The 12,175-nt window shown below is 51.8% G+C and overlaps 1 protein-coding gene across 6 annotated transcripts in view; it reads right to left on the bottom strand.

Moving 5' to 3' along the window:
- Positions 1-12,175, bottom strand: part of GLB1 (galactosidase beta 1) — a 120,039-nt gene that overhangs the window by 21,467 nt on the left and 86,397 nt on the right. For 3 of the 6 annotated variants that reach the window (XR_007155819.1, XR_007155818.1, XR_007155821.1), the window contains exon 16: positions 11,835-11,932. The gene's annotated coding sequence lies outside the window, so the exon portion shown is untranslated. Of the gene's footprint in view, positions 1-5,553; positions 5,747-9,073; positions 9,383-11,834; positions 11,933-12,175 lie in introns of those variants that run through there. The other 3 variants (XR_007155820.1, XR_007155822.1, XR_007155823.1) reach the window with 2 other exon arrangements.

The following is a 12,175-nucleotide window of genomic DNA, read 5'->3' as shown; positions in this document are numbered from 1 at the left end:
GCTTGGTCTTGGGGACGATGGCTCATAAATCCCCATTTGCTCAGGTATCAGAACCCCGGCGGGGATTCTATCAACGCAGCCCAACCCCAAGGGCTTGGCCACGAGAGGTGGCAGGGCAAGGACTCTTCTCAGGGACTCAGGGACGCTCACTACCGTCTGTCTGTTTTGTTTTCCTTCTGACTCCTCCTACTCTCTCTCGGCCCATCGAGGCTGCTTGCCTCTAGGGCCCCTTCCAAAGAAGTTGGCCTTGGAGGGCAAAGGTGAGGATGTGTCACTTCAGGAACACAGATGGGACGTGTTTAATTTAAAAATTATGGGGGCGCCTGGGTGGCGCAGTCGGTGAAGCGTCCGACTTCAGCCAGGTCACGATCTCGCGGTCCGGGAGTTCGAGCCCCGCGTCGGGCTCTGGGCTGATGGCTCGGAGCCTGGAGCCTGTTTCCGATTCTGTGTCTCCCTCTCTCTCTGCCCCTCCCCTGTTCATGTTCTGTCTCTCTCTGTCCCAGAAATAAATAAAAAACGTTGAAAAAAATACAATTAAAAAAAATTATGATAAATTCAGACGTGCGAGTAGACAAAGAAGAGGAGAGAAGTGAAGATGAAAGGATGGGCAAACAATATGGAGGATGGGAGAATGTCTTCTGAAAACTGGAGTATCTAGGGGCGCCTGCTGGCTCAGTCAGAAGAGCACGCGACCCTTGATCTCAGGTTTGTGAGTTCGAGCCCCACGTTGGGTGTAGAGATTACTTAAAATCGTTTCAAAAAAACTGGAATATCTAATATTCAAAACTCCTAAACTTGTGCTGTTGAAATACAGACCGCCCCTCGCCCCCAATCTCTTTAAAGCCTCTGTAGAGTTCTAAAGATAAAACGGCCTGATGTGGGTGAGGTTTTTGTGAAACTCAAGGGACTCAGCTCCACATTTGAGTCAAGATACTGCAAACGAGTGTGTGGGATGATCGTTCACGAACTGAACTAATTCAGTGGAAGCAGAGGCAGAATGTCTAGCCAGAGGAAATGATGAGAAAGTAAGCCCTCCAGGGGTTCACAGAAACATGGGAAGGTTTTGAAGACAGATCTTATCTAGATCCTTAAAGAGAAGGACCCCTGGCCTCACATGTCCATTAGACACGTCGGAAGGGATGTTGGAGACACGTGGGCCCCCTCTTAATCTGTGGACACAGTCACAGAAGAACTCACTCACCCATGAGGCACTGACGGAGAACCTTCGAGGGGCTAGATGTGCTGAGTACCAAGGATACAAGAATGAAAATCACATGGAACTTGTCATGAAGGCTCTCTCAGTCCGTGGTAAACAAACACGCACAAGGAGATGAGCTACGTGCTGTAGAGAGGGATGTAACTAGAGAAGGAATGAACAGCCCCTGCCCCAACGAACTGCAGGGGAACTCAGCTCTTGGAGAACATGTGGGGGCTTCCTTTGTGCCCCACGCATCGCCTCTTCTGCCCCCCGAGGCTCCCAGAACGGTTTGCCAACGTGGTCCTAACCCACGAGTCTGCATTTCTGTCACAGGGCGCTGGATATTTATGTATGTGTCCTTTGCCTAATTAAAAGTGGGAAGTTTCTCTCCGTTGGTTTCTGTGATCGTCATGAACTACTGCTTCCTGAGCACAGGGCTCCAGGAGGACCGCTCCCTGACACCACAGCTAAGCTTGTGGGAGAGCGCAGGGAAAGCATTAAGAACAAGTGTCATCAAACCAGGAAGGTGCCCATCATGTCAAACACCTCTGGGTGAGATAACTGCCTTAGTGTCCAGAGTCAGCCCGGAGAACAGACTCTTTCTGGAGAGGGACCTTTGTCCCAAAGAGACTGGGAGAGACTCACGGCACATTGGCTTTTCGGGGGCAGGTCGTTCTTTCTCAAGTGGGTGTTAAAGGAAATTCTCCTCCATTTCCATACGCGCAGCCATCAAAATAAAACAAATTCCGTAAGTTTCAAGAGCTCAGGACGGAAATCAGCTCCTGCACTGCCTGTAGGTCTTCCAGCAGAGGAACGCACAGGATTCTGACACAATAGGAAATCTGTAACAAAAATTCCTGCACGAAGTCCAAGCTTTCCTTTCTTTTAATGGATGAACAAACCCAAGGCAAAATAGTCTTTGGGGTAACCCAGAGAAAGACGCAGAGCTGCGAGGTGGAGGCCTCGCCTGGCCCACTGGGGTAACTTGGGAAGGGAGGGGAGCGGGGGGAGGGGGGGGGCAGAGGAGACTCAGCCTGAGCCCTGGTCTTCTCCGTGCTGCTGACTGGCTGTGACTTTGGGTCTCTGTTTCCCTTCTTGGGACTCAAAGTTCTCTGCCTTCAGGATACAGACTAAAATTTGATTATTTTGTAGTTCCCGAAGTTCGACTTAGTTCTTTTCCAAATCCGTGATGTGTCATCATAGTTTCCTATCCCCTGCAGATCTTTTCAACGTTGTTTATTGGTTTGTAAATCTTGTATTTATTTTAAAATATGTCTCACGCTTTCAATATCTAAAGCCCACATGGGTCTGCTTCTGCTGGTTTTAGTATATACCGCTTCGTTTCTGCGTGTGTATCTGGTCATATTTGACTGTGACTGCTCATCGACCCTGAAGATTCTTTGGGGGGATTTCCCAAGATGTGGGGTGAAGCTGCCCTTATTCCAAAGGTGATTTTGACTTTGCTTCTGTCAGACACAAAGGGGCACTATCGGGTTTGGACGATACTTCAGCTCACAGCCCGACGTTTATCGGACCGCCTCAGTGAGGCAAGTTGAGACCCCACGTCCACGCAAGGGCTGGCCTGTGCTCACAGCCTCAGGAGGGGCTCAGAGCAGTGACTCCTGTCTCACCGCACATCAAGCACTTGTCCCTAAACCCCTGGGATTCAGCGAGGGAAAGGAGGTTTCCATTTGCCCCACTGGTACCCTAAGGATTGCAGCCGCCCGGGGGGACGTGGGGCTGGCTCCTATTAGACTTCCCGACCTGGAACACCCCTGGGCCCGTCCCTCGGGAAGCCACCCCAAGACAGTTCCCAGCCTCTCCGTCAGTTTACTCTGGATCACCAGATGCAAAAATGTCACTGAATGATCTATCGCTTTCTTATTATCCCGTCAGCTTTTCAGGGCTCTGTGATAAAGGATTGTTCGTTGCTCCTTAGAGTTTTACCATTTCTCTCTCTCTCTCTCTCTCACTATATATAAATATTTATATAAATATTAAAAATATAAATATATATAAATATAAATTTATATAAAATATAAATATACAAAATATATTTAAAACATATTCATATATATTTTATATGATATATAAAATATATTTAAATATGTATATATTTTTTAAGATTTTATTTTGGGGGTTGCCTGGGTGGCTAGTTGGTTGAGCGTCTGACTTTGGCTCAGGTCGTGATCTCACGGTTTGTGAGTCTGAGCCCTGCATCGAGCTCTGTGCTGACAGCTTGGAGCCTGGGGCCTGCTTCAGACTCTGTGTCTCCCTCTCTCTCTGCTCCTCCCTGACTCATGCTCTGTCTGTCTCTCTCTCAAAAATGAATAAACATTAAAAAAATTTAAAGATTTTATTTTTTTAAGTAATTTCTACACCCAACACGGGGCTTGAACTTGCAACCCCAAGACCTAGAGTCGCATGTTCCTCTGACTGAGCCAGCCGGGTGCCCCTCTTCATGTGTGTTATGCATGCGTGTTTAGAATTGATATATCTTCTTGATGAATAACAGTTTCATCATTTTGGGCGTGGCTTTCTATTCCTAGAGATATTTTCAAAATTAAAGTCTGCTTTTTGCCGTTGTTGTTTGGCGGGGCTATCGCTTCCGAGCGTGAACTTTAAGAGCCAAGGAGTCATTTTCCACAGTCCCCGTTTCACACTTCGGTGAGCTGTGGGAGGAACGTTCCAGGTGGTGGCTGTTCTGTCAGCCTGGGTCCTAGTGTGAAAACAACTGGGAACTGAGACCCCTAAAGGACTGGCAAAGGACGTGTAGTAAGAGAAATAATCTTGTTTTAAACTACTAAGACTCGGGTGTTGTTTGTTATGTAACATAACTCAGCCTGTACTGGCTGATACAGAAATATCGGGCTAATGCCTCGAAAATGTTATCTTCATTAGACAATCATATGAGACACTTGGCATCGGGTCCCCTGTCACCTCTGCACCCCGTATGTTCTCAACACTGCCCGTCCCCATCACTCACCTGTCAGGGACTGACCTTGCTCTCTTGTGGCCTTGCTCTCATCTACGGTTAACTTCACCCACAACACTTCCCCCACCCTTCACGCGGCTAAAGCTTGTCTTTTTTTTTTTTTTTTTTTAGTGTTTATTTATTTTGAGAGAGCGAGCGAGCTGGTAAGGGCAGACCGAGAGGGAGAGAAAGAATCCCAAGCAGATGCCACACTCAGCGCAGGGCCTGACACAGGCTCGATCTCATGACCGCGAGGTCGTGACCTGAGCCAGAATCAAGAGTCGGACGTCTAACTGACCGGGCCGCCAGGCGCCCCAAAAGCTCGTCCTTAGGTCTCGTTTAAGAGGTCTCTCTAGTGACCCAGGGCAGATGCAAAGGACGCTTTGCCCAAATCTCTGTTACGGACTAGTGTCCCCAGTGTCCAGCTTCTGTGAGGACTGGTCCAGCCTCACAGATGCCCTCGTCTCTCGACTTCGGCGACCCGCCGTGAGCAAAGCCAGTTCCCCTCCTCCTATGGCAACCTGCGGCCAACGGCTGGCCTCCGTGGGGTTGGGTAGTAAGCCCGGCCCCCCCCCACCCCCGACTCAAGGCGAGGCCGACTCTGTGGTACAAAGAGTGCGTGTGTTTCTCTGGAACCGGCAGCCTCAGCTGACTGACCGACCGACCTCAGACACGAGTGCGCCCCGCCGACATCAGCAGAGTCTGGTCCAGACTGGAACGGCCCAGCAGAACCGTGAGCTTAGGAAACGGCTGTTGTTTTCAGCTGAAGTTAGTCTCCCTGCTTATCCTTATTCCCCTGCCCCCTGTTCTTCCCTACTCCCTGTCTCCTCCGGGCATGCCTTCTATAAACCGCATGTGCCAAAGCCCTTGTCTTAGGTCCTGCAGGACGACAGGGTCCCCGACTGCCTGCTCCTGGGCCGTGAACCTGTCCTGCACCGCCCCTCCACTGTCCCAGACGTGGTTTCATTCATTCAGCGACCATGCCTCGAGTCTGTCTGGTTACTTACCTCTCCTACTAACTACAAACTTCTTGAAGGCACAGGCCTTGTTTTTATTATTACTGCTATTGACGGTAGCTCTATGCTCTTAAAAAAAAGATGGAGAGGGGCGCCTGGGTGGCTCAGTCGGTTAAGCAGCCGACTCCGGCTCAGGTCATGATCTCGCGGTCCGTGAGTTCGAGCCCCGTGTCGGGCTCTGTGCTGACAGCTCGGAGCCTGGAGCCTGTTTCAGATTCTGTGTCTCCCTCTCTCTGACCCTCCCCCGTTCATGCTCTGTCTCTCTCTGTCTCAAAAATAAACATTAAAAAAAAAAAAGATGGAGAGAGGGGTGGTAAAGTGGTTACCATTTTATCTTCAATGCCCGGCACGCATTAGGTACTCACTGATAGTTGAATGAACGAGGGAATGAATGAACGAAGGAATGGCTGTCCGGGATTAAGCAGAGAGATGCCGGCTGTAAGCACTTCTGTGAGCACATTGGAGATGAACGACATTTCCATAAAGAATGGATCTTGGGGACTTTTCGGGTTCAAAGACCAAGGACTTCAGCGATAGAATCTCTCCGCCGAAGAAGGGCTAGATCCAGTGTAGAAAAACACGGGAGCAGAAAATGGGTGAATTCTGCTACGAACAGAAAGAGGAGCACGTGGGACCGAGGCGACGTTGAACGGTCCTACTCAGTGAGGAGGGGCTCCGGGCCGGGTGCTCCCGCGGCCCGGTGTGCACATTTTACACGTGTTATATGTTGCCGCACACGCAGGCTGAGGAGGTGGTTATTCCCGAAAGCATCGCTCTGTTTGAGTGCCTGTGACGGGAGACTCCTTCCTAGCTGGAAAGAGGCGAAATGCTGGTGTTCAGAGTGGGGAAAAAAATCAGATGATCATCTCAGGCTCCTTTCTCCGCCCTCCACCTCCGTGCTCCTGAACAGTCAGAATCCCGTCCGCAACCAGGTTGGTTTCTGTAGAGTCTGTAACAAGACGAACGTGAACCTGCACAACTCAGGACAGGGCCTGGAAGGCCAATGTGTTCCAGCGAACACCGCCTTTCAGCTCCGCTCCTGGGGGAGTTTGCTGAGGGTCAAAGGGCCAGTGAAGGGCCAGACTCTGCAACGGTGGGTTTTGTCGGGGACGGAGGCCTGGTGTGGACGATCCCTCACTTTCTGACCTGCGTCCACCGGGGTCCCACCTGCGCAGGCCGTTCTGTTCTCCCCGCGCAGGCACACGACCAAGGGGCATTCGCCAAAACCTGGGGCCACAGGCCACACCTGGAGGCAGCATGGCTGAAACAGTGTTTTGTGTTTTGCGTTTTCTCCAAGGGAATACAAAACTGTCTCCTTGCAGCCTAATCGGCCAAGGCAACCTGTCTATGGGGAAAGAGTGTGGGATTTTTAGGCAAGAGACTGGAGTTTCAGTTTCGGCCCCCACAAGTGGGGTAAATCACAACGTCTCCTACTTCTCGGTTTTCCTAAACTACAAACTGGGCTGCATATCCCTTGACTTATTCCTTCAAAACGTTCTAATAAAGATTCAAAGGGTCACTGCATGCAACATAAAACATTCAAAGGCCTTTACACGGATTTGTTATTATTGTCATTGTTTTATGACCATTTCTAAAACGCCATCAGAGTCTAGGACGGGAACCTAGAAACTTCAGAGGTTAACAGACGTGTGGACTCTAAATTCAGGACACTGCCATCCGGGTGGAGAGAGCTCCAATCCCCGCATCTCTCTGCACTCCAAACTCTGGTCAGACTGAGCCGCACGGCATCAGCTTCTGGAATTCTCCACCCTCCCTCCAGACCCTGGACCTCTGCAGGCACTGCTTCCCTCCCTGCAGCATCGTCTGTTGCCTTCCCTGCTGCCCCTTCTCCTTCCTCTTACTCCCCATCTGGCTCAGCTCTGGGAAGCTAGCTCCGAGCGACCCCGACTCCACACCAAGCCTGCAAATAGATCCCCGTGTCACAGCACCCTTGGTCTCGCCCGGGGCCCCGTGTTCCCAGCACAATGTCGCGTTGTCCGTTTACACTTCTCTGTGCTCCCTGAGAGGCAGGAACATGTCTTACTCAGTAGCAGGGGGTTTGGACTAAGGACCAAATAAACACTGAGTAAATGGAAAAAGACAAAGAAAGAAAAAAGCCCAGTCTGAGAGTTACAGCTGAGAAGCACGCTCACCACGCTGAAAGTGGACCCGAAACCCCGGGGACCCCTCGCTGACACGTCTCGGGACACGTCGTGATTTCTAAGGCCACGGAAAAGAGGACAGGGGTGTGGAGCAGCCCACGCCTGTGGGGAGAAGATCCCACTGCTTGGTGAAAGTTAAAGCAAAGCTGAGGTCAACTGGACAACTCTTGCTCAGAAATCTCAATCGAAACATGTCAGCCAAGACAATACAGGAGGGACCCAGCCTGGGCTTCAAGGCCGGTGCCCGTCGCCTCGTGCCACCACGCGCTGTGGCTGCTGGCTGGCTCACAGCGGGCGTTTCTAGTCCGTGTTCTGCGTCATGATTCCCCTTGAGTTAATACTCGGCAGGACCACCGGGGGCCAGGTTACCTGCAGAAGAGACAGCGGAAGTCCATTCTTTCAACGCAGACTGAGCCTACCTACTGTGGGCCAAGCAAGCGCTCCGCTTTGCCCAGGAGGGGCTGGGGCCGGGGCCGAATAGGCCTCAGTTCACGCCCCGGGGGCCCTCGGGCGTTCGGTGGGCTGACGGAAACGCGCACAACTCACCGGGCTACAACCCAGCACGATGTGTACATGGGAGTTGCTTTTTTACTTAAGGGCCACAAGTCCTTTGCCATTCCTCCCATCAGGTGGTAGGATCTAAGGTCCCTCCCCTTGAATCTGGGTGTGCCTCCTGAGTCTGGGTCTTCAAGGGCCAGGCAGCTGGCACTGGGTTCTTCTAGAAAGCTTACGCTTTCAGAACCTGCCGCCACGCCGAAGGAGCCAGAGCGGCCACACGCAGGTGCTTCAGGGACAGTCCCGCCTGAGCTCAGACTCCAAGTCATCCCAGCCGGACACGAGGGAAGGAAAGTCCCGATGGTTCTGTACCCGGCAGAGGCCCCACGTATCACAGAACAAAGATAGGCCATCCTCCCATGCCCGTCCGGACTTCCGATCTGTAGAATCACGTCCAACACGAACCGGCCGCTCTGTGCCACTTACACAAACTCACTGACATGCCTCATACACAACTACAGACGACAACGAAAACAGCCCACGATGAGACACACCCTTCGGGCCAGGAACGCGATATCCTTCCTCTGTAAAGGCTTTACCGCGCACAGGGCTGGAGGACGGGCCCAGGGTTCCTTGGCGGCCTTGGAAGCTTTCCCACTGGTGGCTGGGGCCCTGCTCAGCTTTTCTCACTTCCTCCTGGTGTGGAGGTGAGTGTCACCCTTTCCGTGAAGAGCTGAGGGTCCACTTGTCCTGGGAGACCCAGAGCTGCTCATGCAGGACAGAGGTGCACGCCCCTGAATCACATCCCGCGTGAACCTGGTGTGCTCGGTGAGGTGCCGTGGGCAGCTGTGTGTCGCTTGCTCACGTTCTCGGTCACCTTGTGGCCCTCGTTACGCCCCGTGGCCACCGGGTAGCGCGGAGCTGCGGCCGCTGCTCTTCGATGGCTGCTGTGGCGGAAGGGGCCCTACTCGGGTTTTGGGAACAAGGGTCTTTTCCATAGGCTGGTGTGGCTTTCCAGGCACTGCCCCTCTCTCCACCCCCCCTCCCCCAGGGTCACGTTAATGCTGGAGGGTCTTGGGGCACCTGGGTGGCCCAGTGGGTTAAGCATCTGACTTTGACTCAGGTCATGATCTCATGGTTCGTGAGTTTGAGCCCCACATCGGGCCCTCTGCTGTTGGCAAAGACCCTGCTTCAGATTCCCTGTCCCCCTCTCTCTGCCCCTTTCCTGCTTGCTCTCTCTCTCAAATCAACACTAAAAAAAAATGAAAAAAAAGTATTAAAAAAATGCTGGAGGGTCTTGACAGATGATGCACCTTCACGCTTTCTGTGGAACCTCCTCTTGCCCCTCGAATCTGTGTCCACGTCTTATGCTAGACTGTCTCCTCCCCTTGGCGCCCTTCAGCCCAGCACAGTGGTTGGTCAGGAGAACCAGGCTGTTGAACCGAACTCAAGGGGACACAGGGAACGGATGGTATGTCCCAGGTGGCATTTCTTCTCCCCTCGTCCCTCAGGTCTCCAGACGACGGCTTACCAGTTCCTGCGGGGGAATGTCACAGGGAAGAATCCAACCAGCGTCGGAATCCAACCCACTTACTACATGGCAAGTACCGCCCGAGCAGCTTTTAGGTTACTGGATTGGATTTGAACCCCACGAGGATTAGAAACCCCACACGCTTCGGAGGTGGGGAAGTTGAAGCTTCTAAGTGAGTCACGTGAGCTCACGCCAGTGCTAAGTGACAGAGCGGGAGCAGGACCCTGCGTTTCTGTCGCGGCGCCTGTCCTGTCTCACCCGGGGACGCAGCGCCTCTGGTTTGGGAGTTCAGAAGACTGAGGCTGGTGGGGGGCCTCCTCGCGTGTGGGAAAGCCCCTCCAGATGAAAGCAGAGCCGCTGTCTGGAGGGAGATCTGTTCTGACTCTTCCTGGGGCATTTACAAGGCTGCTGGGTGTCCAGTTGACCAACATCACTGCCGGGAGGCTGGAGGCCAAGGGACAGCCCAGAAAGCACTGCTCAGTCAGACCGAGAGCAGGGCCGGGGCTCAAACCCAGAGCCGCCTCCCTCCTGTTGTCGGGATGTTGACTGGACTTTCCTCACAGCCCACGAGTTACTGGCTCACACCAGCCATTTGTTCTACCACAGACCAGACAGAATCCCTCACGTTGACTAAAAAAGTGGTTTCAGAAAATGACTTTCGGGGCCCCTGGCTGGCTCGGTCAGAAGAGCATGCATCTCTTGATCTTGGGGTCGTGAGTTCGAGCCCCACTTTGGGGGCAGAGATGACTTAAACAAATAAATAAACTTAAAAAAAAAAAAGAAAGGAAATAACTTTTTTTTTTTTTCCTTTTCCTCCTCAGGCAAGACACAAAGACCACACAAGATCATTTCCTAGCTGTGCCATCTGACAGGAGACACACGGCTTGCTGGGGAAACAAGGGAAAAAACCCAAACTCAGATGAGTGCCGAACAATTTCATCCTCAATAAACTGGATTTGCTGAGAGATACAGACTGACAGAGACAAAAAGAGAGACACGGAAGAGGGTGGAGCCAGATGAAGAGGGAGGACAGAGGAAGGGGTGCCAACTCCAGAAGGGACAGCACTCTTCTGCTTCCTCCTTTTTTGCTCGCCTCAAAGACATCTGAAATTGTCTGGGGTTTCTTAAAAAGTTAAACATGTGACTAAACATGTAGAAGCTAAACACGTTACCATGTGACTAAACAATTCTACTCGGGGGAGGTGAAAACCTATGACCACGCAAAGAATCGTACGCGGATGTTTACAACATCAGTATTCCTGATAGCCCCAAACCAGAAGCATTTCAAATGCTCAACCACTGGAACGCCTGGGTGGCTCGGTCGGTTAAGCATTCGACTTCTGCTCAGGTCATGATCTCACGGTTCGTGGGTTCAAGTCCCGCGTCGGGCTCTGTGCCGACAGCTCGGAGCCTGGAACCTGCTTCGGATTCTGTGTCTCCCTCTCTCTCTGCCCCTCCCCTGCCTGTGCGCGCTCTCGCGCTCTCTCTCTCTCAAAAAGAAACAAACATTAAAAAAAATTTAAAACAAGATGTTCTGTACGGTGTACAAACCTGGGGTACATCTAAACCAAGGGTACAAAGGAAAAGGCCACAATGTTCATCACCAGGATTGAGAATATGGAAATATTCCAAGACCATTGGTGTTAGGGTTGGGTTAGCACAGGCCTGCTCAGAAAGTCCCAGAATATTAAAATCAGCTTAAAGAGAAATTTAATGTAAAAGGTTTACATGGCAGGTAATAAAGGCACTGCCCTTACTATTTTCAGAGGCAGCAGCCACACAGAGTTAAGAAATCAGGAGTGCCAGGAGGTACGTATTTTAAAAATGGCATCCTAGGGGCATCTGGGTGGCTCAGTCGGTTGAGCGTTGGACTTCAATTCAGGTCACGATCTCACGGTCTGTGAGTTCGAGCCCCACGTCGGGCTCTGTGCTGACAGCACGGAGCCTGGAGCCTGCTTCGGATTCTGGGTCTCCCTCTCTCTGTGCCCCTCCCCCACTCACGCTCTGTCTCCCTCTTTCTCAAAAATAAATGAACATTAAAAAAAATGGCATCACAGAAGGTGAAATGAATACCTCCCCAAGGCAGTGTGGAGAGCTGGATGGGACGTGCAGAGTCATGGGTGGTACAATTTATGTATCGAATTCTGGTTTTCCGGAACATGACATCCCGGACAAGGGATGTCACAGTGCTGTGGGAGAGATTCTCTCACACTGACAAGACAGAAAGAACACTGGCTTTGGACAGAGACAGATGAGATCGGAATCTGACTCCGCCTCCTGCTTAAGCCTCCAACGTTTTCATGTGTCAGGCGGGCTTACTGCTGCCTACCTGAGCGTGGTTCAGAAGACGGGGCGAACAGAATGGAAGCACACACTCCCGCGAGGGGATCCCACTCCACTGCCTGAGCCCTCTGGAGCCTCGACAGGTAGTGCCTGCAACAGCGGAGGTGCGACTTACCAACATCCACAATGCTTCACAAGGAACCGTCTCACATTTCTTCCCGAAGCTCGCAAGTGGGCACAGTTCTGGAGTCTCATTTTCTAAGTTGTCGGTAACTAGCAGTGAAAGATAAAGAAATGATGCCCTAAGTCTACGCAGCACCTCCTTCGCCCCATGGTGTCCCTCCACCATCAAATGCAGGACATCTGCAGCAAAGATGCTGCAGAAAACAATCCTAAAGAAAGTTCTAGGTTCTGTTAGTCTCAACCCAGAGACGCCTCCTGCCAGCTGACTCAGCCGGAGCCGTGATTCTCCCTGGTGAATCCCACATTCCTCACTGGTGTCCATGAGAAGGGTAA

This window comes from Prionailurus viverrinus, chromosome C2, assembly GCF_022837055.1.
Source record: "Prionailurus viverrinus isolate Anna chromosome C2, UM_Priviv_1.0, whole genome shotgun sequence".
In the NCBI taxonomy this organism is placed as follows: domain Eukaryota; kingdom Metazoa; phylum Chordata; class Mammalia; order Carnivora; family Felidae; genus Prionailurus; species Prionailurus viverrinus.
Note: the sequence above shows the minus strand (reverse complement) of the source record. Positions and strands in the feature narration are given on the sequence as shown.